We start from the raw sequence: 10,867 nt of genomic DNA, 5'->3' as shown, positions 1-10,867 counted from the left end.
TGAGCAATTTTGCAGGCAGGCTGACTTATCCTCTTTAAAGTCTACAACATATGGCATTATTAACAGTAGTATTTGTATGAATTTGAAAATATGTTTACTGTTATAAGCTCATCGTTTTTCTTCTTCTTCTTCTGTGGGTTTTATGGCAGACTACATCCAAAAGTTGTATTGCCACCAACTGGACATTTTGAAACCTTCTTCTTCTTCTTCTTCAGTGGGGTTTATCGGCGGTTGGCATCCAACGTCATGGTGCATTACCACCACCTACTGTACTGGAGTGTAGGCCACAGACAGGGAGAAACTAAATCCTACCTGCCAGCCAGGTTGCTCTTAAAAAAGATAACAAAATATTTGAGACTATATCTAATGACGTTGTACTCAATATACTCTTTACACTAATTTCCTGTATCCCCTTATCCCTCATACTAAATCTCATCCTCTCTCTTTCCCTCTGATACTGCCCACACTGTAGCAATAAAACATTTTGGGGGGGCTAAAGGGGTGGTCGGGGAGCGAGAGAGAAGAGCCCCGACCACTGCACCCGGTTGGTTTCCAGATTGGGTCCCCACGACCATGGGAAGAGGAGTGGGAACAATATTATACTGAGGAGTCGGAGGATGACGACGACAACGAGTTTCTGCTCCAACGAGTTTCTGTCCTCACGGAAAGAGGAGTGCCGACGACGGAGACCCGAGAGGCAACCCCAAGAAAAAAATTTGTGGGGGGCACACCGTGTGGACGACGAGGCAGCAGGAGGCCGCGACAGGGTGGTTCTGCAGGTTAGGAGAGGAGGCCACCATGTTACGGGGGCTATTGGTTCAGAGGGAGCAGGAGTTATTCGGTCAGAGGGAGGCGCTACAGGAAGCTAAAAGGGAGAAGGAAAAGGTAGAGGCACGGCGAGAGGAGCTGGTTAGGCAGTAGAAGGAGCGGGGGTTAATAAAGGAACCCAGTCCTGCTCCTCGCACCAAGCAAGTGGTGCGTGTCGCCAGTCCGGTCCGGCCCGTTCCTGCTCCCCGCACTAAGCCAGTGGTGCGTGTTCCCAGTACGGCCCGACCCGTTCCTGCCCCTCGCACCAAGCCAGTGGTGCGCGTCGCCAGCCCGGCCCGGCCTGTTCCTGCTCATCGCACCAAGTCAGTGGTGTGCGTCGCCAGCCCGGCCCGGCCTGTTCCTACTCCTCGCACCAATGATCCAGTTCCGGTCAGCTGTTCCACTCCGGAGCCAGAGCAGTCCGCTCCACCGGTGCCTGATCCAGCTCCGGTCAGCGGCTCCACTCCGGAGCCAGAGCAGTCCGCTCCACCGGTGCCAAGTCCAGCTCCGGTCAGCGGCTCCAGTCCAGACCATGACGTCAGCCCCTCTCCAGGTTCGGGGTCTCCCACACCAGGGTCCAGACTGGGCCTGGCGTATCGTGGGAGGAAGGAGAGGGGAAGCAACGCGCCGAGGTCTAGACCAGACCAGGGGCGCAACAGGGAGGCGAAGAGTGAGAGGTCGTCACGCCCTGAGCCGGATCCGCCTCCGAGGCGGAATGCCCACCCGGCCCCTACCCTGTTATGTTTATGTTGTGCGGTCGGAGTCCGCACCTTTGGGGGGGGTACTGTCACACCCTGACTCAGGGGACGCTTATATGTTGAGTCAGGGTGTGTATATTCCTTGTTGTGCTTGTTCTATGTTATAGGATCTAGTAGGTCTAGATCTATGTTGGCCGGTGTGGTTCCCAATCAGAGGCAGCTGTCGCTCGTTGTCTCTGATTGGGGACCATACTTAGGCAGCCTATTGGCACTAGTGGGTTGTGGGATCTTGTTCCGTGAGAGGTTTGTTGTGTGTTACCGTTGGATGTCACGTTTCGTTGGTTTATTGTTTTGTCGTTGTTTATTCGTTAAAATAAACATGTATGCATATCACGCTGCGCCTTGGTCTGACCCGTCTATGAACGAACGTGACAACATGCTCCACGGTCTCTGTTTCCTGACAATAATCACACTTTCCTGTTGGATGCTTTCCTATCACATTTAATGTCTTATTCAACAGGCTGTGTCCCACCCTTAATCTTGTAAAAAAGAGCCTCCTCTCTTCTGTTCCTTCCTGCCGTCCTCCCCTCCCTGACTTTCCTCTGTACTTGACATAAATGCCTTCCCTTATTATCTCTATTGCACTGCTCCTGCCATCTCTGCACCATCACTGTATATATCAGTCTTTTTGCCTCTGCCTTGCTCAACTTCAACATCAACATCCCCACTACTAAGTGCTTGTTTAACCTGTTCATCTACTGCCTCGTTCCCCTCCACCCCCACATGGGATGGGAGCCAAGTACATCTTATCTGTATACAAATCTGTTTAATCCTGCCATGGGTTTCATAGTTTTTTTCTTCAAATGTACCTTTTTCTGTCCCTCTCTAGTGACGTAGCTATATGGCCACACCACTACATGTCAGTACATTATTAGTCAAATGCAGTGGCGGCTCCTGAAAAAATTCTCAGGAGGGGCAATTTTTCTGATGATTTAGGTGACCTACACACATTTAAAAAAAGATATGTCCAGCAACAACATGAAGACAGGGGCAGCATATAAGTCAATACCAGAAGCATTTATTGACTGATCTCAAAAGTGTTGGCTTACCAGGGTTGGTGGAGCCCTCAGTTTCATCTTTGCCTCGCAAAGCTAACTCAAACACTCCGCAAAACTTCACACACTGGATTAGCCGGCTGAGGATGTGGCGGTTCTTGCTAATGTCGTAGTAAATATATTTGTTATAGTGAATATGGAATATGATATGTTGAGTAAAATGTTGTGCTAAGATCTATTTAGGTCAGGAGCTGGTTATAAGTTCTGTTCCTATCCAATAACAATGGACAAAAGGGTCCTATCTTGTCAGCCTTGTCAGCAGGTGGCCAAGGACAACACCCACGCCATAGGCCTCTCAGTTCTTCCAACTCACGAGTTCTTGCTCTGAGGACACACACACACACAAACACACACACACACACATCATCACTGTTAAACACACACACACACACACACACATCATCACTGTTAAACACACACACACACACAAAAATCCCCTCTCTTAGGCTGAACATTTGAAGACAGAGAACCCGACTCAGAGCCAATGCAACAGTGACAGTAGCCTGCAGGGGACCTCGCCCAACTCATCAGGACCAATCAGAAGATCAGAACTACTAGATTGAACCTACTTCATTTAATGTCTGCACCTGTTGTTTCGGCTTCAATTTTTTATTGCATAAAATGTCTGCACACAATGTTTCGGGGCTCTCTTCAGATAATAATAATAATAATAATAATAATTATGCCATTTAGCAGACGCTTTTATCCAAAGCGACTTACAGTCATGCGTGCATACATTTTTGTGTATGGGTGGTCCCGGGGATCGAACCCACTACCTTGGCGTTACAAGCACCATGCTCTACCAGCTGAGCTACAGAAAGTGGATACTCATGGATGCGCATTGCAATTGTAAAATGTCAACACAATTGGAGACACCACGTCATTTTTGGAGACATGTTATTGACAGTAAACTATTGTAGATGCGACTGCTAACTAAATAAAACATTTTAGCTGGCTAGCTAATCATCTTAGCTAAATGTGGGGCAAACAATTCAGTTATTTACCGTTAATTTGAGGGATTGGGGTGAAAGAAATCGAGTTACATAGTGATACTTTACGATATACTGTATTGACAATATCGCAATATTTTAGCGCTAGTTGGCTGTACCTGCACCAAAACACCATTATTGTTCCTTCATAGCTTGTTCTCAATCTTTTCACATTGGGAGCAAATTTGTTTTCAGCACTTTTATTTCCATGACTGATCAAAACTCGTTCTCATGGCTTTCTGATCCCTCTGCAACAGACATATGGTGCGCAATAAAATCACAGTATCGAATCGCAATACGTATAGAATCATGAGACTCGCAATGCTGATGCATATATCTTATCGTGAGGTTCCTGGCAATTCCCAGCCCAAGTTCATTTGCCACAACAAATCTCTTCGCTAGCAAACGCGATGTCTTCTCCAAAACGGCAATGTGTCTCCAGCAATGTTTACTTTTTTGACGTTCTATGGCATCTCCACTTTCCAAGCATATATGACCACATGTAATATTTTGGTAAGTGATGCAAATAGTGAACTATGTAGGGCCAGGATGTAAAATATATGTAGCTGCAGCAATTTCTCTTATCTGATATGGTAAGTAATGGGGCTTAATTTATAGCTCCCTAAGAGTTTGACGAACGGGTCCGTGAACGCGATTCCAGATATATTTACCTCTGAATAAACTGCCTTTATTACACCATATCCACATCCAGTAAACTTGTGATTATCAACACTAACCTCATCGTTGTGGCGGCGGACAGCTAGCCTGTATCCCTCGTCATCCAGTTGAGTGAGTGGCAATGTCTTTTTTCGTTCATACCAATTTTTGGAAAATCCTCGGGTGTAGGACTTTCCGCCTTTAGTAGAAACCTGTTGAATTATTAAATTTGGTCTGGGAGGTCCTAATTGTTTCGTTGCCAATTTATCTCCATTTGTTCGCCGACAAAAAGGAACTTCTTTCAAACAATCCACTCTTTTCTCAGTTACGTTCATGGTTACGTAACGTATGACGAAAGCGCGTAAGTGCAAGCCCACAGACACCCATTGAGATTGTATTGAAGGCTCTGAAATTTGAAAAAAATAGATTTTACATGGGAGTCTATTACAGACTTCTGGGCGATTTTCAACCTGACTGAAATCGCCCCAAAAAGGGGGGAGCCATTTGAAGCACGACTTTAGCCTGATTCGACATTTAGTGGCAGTGTGGCACTGTGGCAGATCAGACGTATAGATTACAACACTGATAACTACTGTTGCCGTGATATAATTGATTAGAAAAAAAATCCCTTCCTTTTCCCGTTTGGCAGTGCGTCGCCCATATCGCCCTATTGAACAGGCCGCCCCTGGTCAAATGCCTCGTAAACAACAAGTGTAAAATAACAGTGAAATGCTAATTTGGGGTCGTTCCCAACAATGCAGAGAGAGAGAAAATAGAGAAATAATAGAAAAGTAATACGTATTTTAAGTATAAGTATTTCTCTGGTAGTGGTAGAAGTTTAAAATGTTTTATTTAAGCCAAGCAGTTAAATATAGTCAATGTTAAATTTAGTAAAATAATTGGTCTGATTACTTTGATAGACTACACTATCAACCTTATTACTTTGGATTGTGGGGCAGTTAGATCACATATTTCGTCACAAATAACTACACTCAGACTAGCCTACTACACTTTCATAAACTGTCCTACTAGAATACCACAGCATACGCACCTGTAATAATAAAGTACAGACTACAAGGAGGCATTGTTGAAGTTTAAAATAAATTAGAAAACGTAAGCAGGTTCGCAAGTTCAGCAATGGCTGAAGAATTGCAACATTTACCTGGAGCTAACTCTGCAAATAGCACTGCTGGGTGATTTTAAATGTCATAGTCAATCGATCAATAATATAATAATACTCTTAGCAAAAAATGTTATCTTTAATTTACAATCTGTAGAAACTATGAGAATAGAAAGGTTCAGAACTTTTGTGAAACATCATAGCACAGTTGAAAAATATATGGCAAATAGAAATCAAAACTGGATGGTATTCAGAGATACAGTTGAAGTCGGAGGTTTACATACACTTAGGTTGGAGTCATTAAAATTCGTTTTTCAACCACTCCACAAATTTCTTGTTAACAAACTATAGTTTTGGCAAGTCGGTTAGGACATCTACTTTGTGCATGACACAAGTAATTTTTCCAACAATTGTTTACAGACAGATTATTTCACTTATAATTCACTGTATCACAATTCCAGTGGGTCAGAAGTTTACATACACTAAGTTGACTGTGCCTTTAAACAGCTTGGAAAATTCCAGAAAATGATGTCATGGCTTTAGAAGCTTCTGATAGGCTAATTGACATCATTTGAGTCAATTGGAGGTGTACCTGTGGATGTATTTCAAGGCCTACCTTCAAACTCAGTGCCTCTTTGCTTGACATCATGGGAAAATCAAAAGAAATCAGCCAAGACCTCAGAAAAACAATTGTAGACCTCCACAAGTCTGGTTCATCCTTGGGAGCAATTTCCAAACGCCTGAAGGTACCACGTTCATCTGTATAAACAATAGTACGCCAGTATAAACACCATGGGACCACGCAGCCGTCATACCGCTCAGGAAGGAGACGCGTTCTGTGTCCTAGATATTAACATACTTTGGTGCGAAAAGTGCAAATCAATCCCAGAACAACAGCAAAGGACCTTGTGAAGATGCTGGAGGAAACAGGTACAAAAGTATCTATATCCACAGTAAAACAAGTCCTATATCGACATAACCTGAAATGCCGCTCAGCAAGGAAGAAGCCACTGCTCCAAAACCGCCATAAAAAAGCCAGACTACGGTTTTCAACTGCACATGGGGACAAAGATTGTACTTTTTGGAGAAATGTCCTCTGGTCTGATGAAACAAAAATAGAACTTTGTGGATATATATCAAGACATCAGTCAGGAAGTTAAAGCTTGGTCGCAAATGGGTCTTCCAAATGGACAATGACCCCAAGCATACTTCCAAAGTTGTGGCAAAATGGCTTAAGGACAACAAAGTCAAGGTATTGGAGTGGCCATCACAAAGCCCTGACCTCAATCCTATAGAAAATGTGTGGGCAGAACTGAAAAAGCGTGTGCGAGCAAGGAGGCCTACAAACCTGACTCAGTTACCAGCTCTGTCAGGAGGAATGGACCAAAATTCACCCAACTTATTGTGGGAAGCTTGTGGAAGGCTACCCGAAACGTTTGACCCAAGTTAAACTATTTAAAGGCAATGCTACCATGCAGGAACAAATGGGATGGGGCCTCCCGAGTGGTGCAGTGGTCTAAGGCGATGCAGTGCTAGCTGCACCACTAGAGATCCTGGTTCGAATCCAGGCTCTGTCGCAGCCGGCCGCGACTGGACTAGACTGAAAAAGCCAAGAAGAGACGAAGACTCAGGATGAAGATAGCGCCGTCGATTTCCAGCTCTCGACATCGTCCGATATGAGCACACCGGGAAATTTCCCACCCCTAAAAGCTCTTTTCATAGCTCCCTGCCGCTGCTCCTCCATGACGGCTGCGGACCCCCACAACCTATGTTTTGTGTGTTTGGGTCCACAGCAAGCCAAGGACGGCATCAGCGATCCCCCTATTTGCGCCAGCTGCGCCCTCCTTCCATTGAAGGAGAGGAAGCAGCGCTGGGCGTTTTATAGGGAGGATATCCCTTTAGAGGACGTGCTTTCGGTGTTAGCCTCAGCTTCTGAGGCATCATCCAAAGGCTCAGACTCTGGAGAAGACAGGGATGACGGGGAGGAGATGGACATTCCTATGGAACAGTCCGACCCTCTGACCCGAACCTTCAAGACCCCCTTTCCTTTGGAGAGTGAGAGGTCCTGTACTTCCCTGGGCGATGACGACACGGGCTCTGAGAGATCAGTAGCCCTGTCCTTCGCTGCAGCCTCTCTGCGCTCAGACTTTCCTGGGCTCATTGAGAGGCCTGCTAGACGTCTAGAGATAGCGCTGCCCCCCATTCCCCCTGCTTCGGAGGTGCATATGATGGAGGGCGGACCTTATTCTCGGCCGAGGAGGGCGGCAGAGCCTCTGGCTCCAGCCATGCCCTCTGTTCGAAAGTACGTCGAGGGCTCATGGGAGGCACCTTTAGCGGCGCGTTCGCCGGCTAAAGCGTACCTCCCATTCACTAGAGTGGAAGGGAGACAGCTGGGTTCTAAGGGAATCCCCAGGCTTGAGAGCGCCATGGCGGCGTATCTCGTGCCGGGTCCGAGTCCCTGGCCCTCCTCCAAAAAGGCCACATTGCCGACGCAGAAAGACAGACTCACAGCACAGCTGGCGGAGAAGTCTTTCTCGTTGGGAGCCCAGGCAGTAGCAGCAGCTAACAACATTGCCCTCCTCACAGCTTCTCTGTCTCATCTAACAACGGGTAGGACTGAGCTCACGAGAGAGGAGGTGCAAGAGGCGTCCAGGATTTCTGGCGCTATTCTTCACCTGACTCAAGTGTCGGCCGTCTGTGCGGGGAGGTCCATGGCCACTTCGGTGGTCACGGAGCGACACCTCTGGCTGTCCTTGACGGCCATGAAGGAGGCCGACAGAGCGTCACTTCTCAACGCCCCCATCTCTGACAATGGTCTCTTCGGAGTCGCCGTCAAAGAGGCGACGGAGCGCTTTATGAAGTTAGACGAAGAGAGGAAGCATCTGGCCAGACACCTGCCACTGGCAGGGAAGTCTAGCCACGCGTCGCAGAAGCCGTCCACCTCCACCGCCTCCAGTAGGTCTGGATCTACAGCGAGGCGTCGTGCCCGGCGTCAGGTGTCGGCCTCAAGTAGCAGGCGAGAGGGCCCCGCCCCCCCAGCAGCACCCGAGGCCTCGACGATTCTGCAGGCGAGAGAGGTGATCAAGAAGCCGACCTGGCAGCACCCTAAGGGAAGCCAGAAGAGACGGCGCCAATGACGGGACGAGGGGGAGAGAATGGGAGCTGGCACAGCGCATGGTCCAACTGAGCCCACTATTCCCCCCCACCCTTCTGTTGAGGGTACGGAGGAAACTGTATGTTTCGATGTGTTCAATAAAGAGTTGGCTCCAATTGACTTTGTCACAAGAGAGACCCTTTTCCATAACACGTCTGAGAACGTTCAGAACCCTTCACTCTCTATGTCTCTCTCCCACCACTCTGAGTGTAGCTCAGCCCACCAAGAGGTGAGTGTAAGAAAGGTAACAAGGCACCGCCTTAGTTTACCTCATAAAGACCTCTCACTACAGACTCCTAGGAGTGCTGTAGTGAAGGTCTCCCATAGCAGACTGCAGTCACAACCAGGTAATTGAACGATGACGCAATCGCTGTGCGGGGACGGTGCTCTGTCTCAGGCTAACGCCTCAGTCAGTGCAGTTCAGACCCGTGCTGCGTTCACGGAGGGCCGGGATATCGAGGTTACGAGTGTAATCAACGTATCGGCACCCCCGTTTCTCTCAGAACGCGCTAATGTTTCCTCTCCCTTTCTTGGTAGGCCCGCCTTGGGCTGTTCCACCACTTCAGTGTTGGGGAACAGCGGTGGCGAGGGCCGTCGAGGAATACAGGTCCTTCCTACTGAATGTACCACAGCTTCGCGCTCTTCCGCTTTCTCTGCATTGCTGGGAGTGGCGGCAAAGCTGTACCCTCTCCCTCTGGTTAGACCAGACGTGGCAGAAAGGTTATGCCATCTAATTTCATCGGACCCCTCCCCCATTCAGGGGGGTGGTGGAGACGGTGATGAAAATGCCCAAAAAAGTCGCCGCTCTCGTTGCAGAGATTACGGAACTTTTAGCGAAGGAGGCGGTCACAGTAGTTCCCTGGGAGTAAAGGAACAAAGGGCTATATTCGCCCTATTTCCTGGTGCCGAAAAAGACAGGGGGAATGAGGCCGATATTGGATTTACGCATTCTCAACGAGAGCGTAGCCAAACGGCCCTTCCGAATGCTAACGACAAAACATCTACTGGAATGTGTCCAGAAGGGAGACATTTGTACGAGCATAGACCTAAAGGACGCGTACTTTCATGTGCCGGTGCAGCCACGTCACAGGAAGTTTCTGCGGTTCGCCTTTCAAGGGGTGGCGTACGAGTTCACGAGGATGCCATTCGGGTACGCCCTGGCACCTCGTACGTTTTCCAAATGTATGGAGGCGGCATTGGAACCGTTGCGTCGTCAGGGAATAAGGCTACTAGCCTACCTAGACGACCTACTGGTTCTCGCCCCGTCAGCAGAGCTGGCGTTCACTCACACAGTGATTCATCTCACGTGTCTGGGGTTCGCTGTGAATTGGAAAAAGAGTGCACCCTGGCCCAGTCATCAGATTGTCAAATCTGGGGATACAGATAGACACTGAGACGATGAGGGGTCGAATTTCAGACCCTCGAAGGGTTGTTATGTTGCTAGCCCTACGACGGTTTAGTCCGAATCACAAGGTAACGGCGCTTTCGGTCATGTCACTCTTGGGTCTCATGTCGTCGGCCCATTTCGTGGTTCCGCTGGGACTTCTGCGCATGCGCAGAATACAGCGATGGTTCGCCCAACTACGACTAGACCCAGTGCGTCATCGTCGTCGGTTGGTGGTGGTTCCCCTCTCGCTCAGTGCAGATCTGAACTATTGGAGAGACCCGCGTGTTCTCACGCACTGAGTCCCAATAGGCAAAGTGTCCTCCTACATTCCAGTGTTTACAGATGCCTCTCTAACTGGATGGGGAGGGACATGTCAGACCCAAGCGATTGGAGGTGTGTGGCCTCGTCACATCAACCTCTTAGAATTGGAAACCGTTCTACTGGTTCTGACCCACTTCGCGTCTACCCTTCGGGGTCGCGATGTGCTGATCTGGTCAGACAACCGAACCACAGTAGCCCACATCAATCGCCAGGGAGGAGTCAGGTCTCCTGCACTCCACCGGGCGGCGGAGGAATTGTAGCTGTAGGCTCACGAGCACCTTCGCTCATTGAGAGCAGCACACATTCCAGGCTACTTGAACGTAGGGGCAGACATCATGTCTTGAGGAGGTCCTCAAGACGACGAGTGGCATCTGCACCCAAACATCGTTCTCCAGATTTGGGAACAGTTCGGGAGAGCCGAGGTGGATCTATTCGCGTCACGCGTGAACGTGCATTTCCCTCTTTGGTTCTCTCTTCGAGCTCAGGACGAACCGCCACTGGGGAGGGACGCATTTGCGCACCGACCGTGGCCGAGAGTTCTCCTGTATGCTTTCCCACCGCTGTCCTGCATTCACGGAGGGCCGGGATATCGAGGTTACGAGTGTAATCAACGTATCGG

The sequence above is a fragment of the Coregonus clupeaformis genome, chromosome 16, assembly GCF_020615455.1.
Source record: "Coregonus clupeaformis isolate EN_2021a chromosome 16, ASM2061545v1, whole genome shotgun sequence".
In the NCBI taxonomy this organism is placed as follows: domain Eukaryota; kingdom Metazoa; phylum Chordata; class Actinopteri; order Salmoniformes; family Salmonidae; genus Coregonus; species Coregonus clupeaformis.
Note: the sequence above shows the minus strand (reverse complement) of the source record.